Consider the following 1,695-nt stretch of genomic DNA (forward strand, 5'->3'; position numbering starts at 1 on the left):
AGACACGAGCACAACATCATATGTGATTTTTTACATGGGCGAGCAGGGCTTGATGCATGGCTTATGGGGGCTATGTATCATCATTTATGCTCATTATGTTACTGCATTATATTTGTTCATTGCATGGTTACTAGAGCGTGTGTGGCTGTGTCATGATGGGTTTATGGATGCAATTGATGTGCCAGATAAATGAGTTATAATTGTAGTTGGCGTGCCTAATTTACAGAGGTGACTTGCTTTCCATATTTGTACATGCCACTCCGAGTTCCGATCGCGCCGGCCCGAGAAAGCTTTAGCCCAATGAGTTGTTTATTTTGCATTTTAGGGCAATAATAGGTTTGTGACAGGGACTTGGGTGCCATGTGTCTTATGCGGGCCCCAATGACCAGTATGTGTATATTTTATTATGCGACGTTTTTGTATATCTGCCATGTGATTCATGGACATGTGATATATGATTAGTTGTCATGTTTTGCATGAGTTTCGTACTTAGGTGTGGGTTATTTTTATTTTTCATACTCTTATCAGTCTTTCATTTCTTATATACCTGTTGAGTCTTGTGACTTATTCTTGCTTCTCTTCATTCTAGATAAGGGGATGGTTAAGTGTGGGGGCGAGGCTAGTAGTTTTTGAGCTATCTTGATAAGTGGTGTACAAGACAGTCATAGTAGATCCTTGTTTGGTGTATATTTTGTGATTTTGTGCCATGGATATTTAGCTTTTGAGTACCTTGCACAGTTTTGTATGTGTATATGTGTATACCATGTAACCCTGTGACTGGTTATCTTTCATATGCATGCCTAGGATGTGAGTTATGTTTCTGCTATTATTTTTTCAGTATGAGTTAAAATGATTTTAGTTGTGCATGTATGGCAAGTCATGATAGTTTTTTTTCTATTTTCTTTACCTCTCGTGGGCTCTTGCTCAGGTTCTTCAGCTGGGTTGGGATATCCGAGTGGGGGTCCCACATCCGATAAGGCAAAACTCATTTCCTTCCAAGACCCACTCACATTCAATTGTGAAAAAAAAACTTTATATCAATTTTCCTTAAATGAAAGAATTCAGTAAGCTCAATTACTTCTTTAATTTTCTATTCACGACACAGTATATATTAATACAAAGCTCAAAATTATTCGATATTAAAATTAATCTAAATCTCATAATTAAGTAATTTTTGATTTATATTCAATCATATCATATGAGTTCTCATTAAAAGTATGTTTGATTGCACATATTTACCATAAAAATGTATAATTATTATACATATTTTATATGAAAGTAATCAAATACTCTTAACTTTTGTATAAAAAATATATGTATGATATAAGCATTTAAAAATTCTTTTCATGAAATTTATTTTTCAAGAGAGTGTAGTAGTTTTTATTTTCTAAACAATTATTACCTATAATAATTAAATTATAAATAATGCAATCAAATACTTAATTTTTCTTTTAATTAGAATTTGCCATTATATGCATGGTTAAATTTAAAAAAGATAAATAATAATTAATATATCAAAATGATACTACTTATATAATTTTTAGTGATGTTGTAAAATCGATACAATATTAAAAATTTAAATATAGAATTAGTAGTATTAAGTTCACAATACCGCTTTTTAGTCAGAGACTTACAGCGCGTAATAAAGTACAGCACGCTACAGTGCACAGTGCTCGCCATTGACGCCCTCGCTTT

This window comes from Diospyros lotus, chromosome 14 (assembly GCF_014633365.1).
Source record: "Diospyros lotus cultivar Yz01 chromosome 14, ASM1463336v1, whole genome shotgun sequence".
In the NCBI taxonomy this organism is placed as follows: Eukaryota; Viridiplantae; Streptophyta; class Magnoliopsida; order Ericales; family Ebenaceae; genus Diospyros; species Diospyros lotus.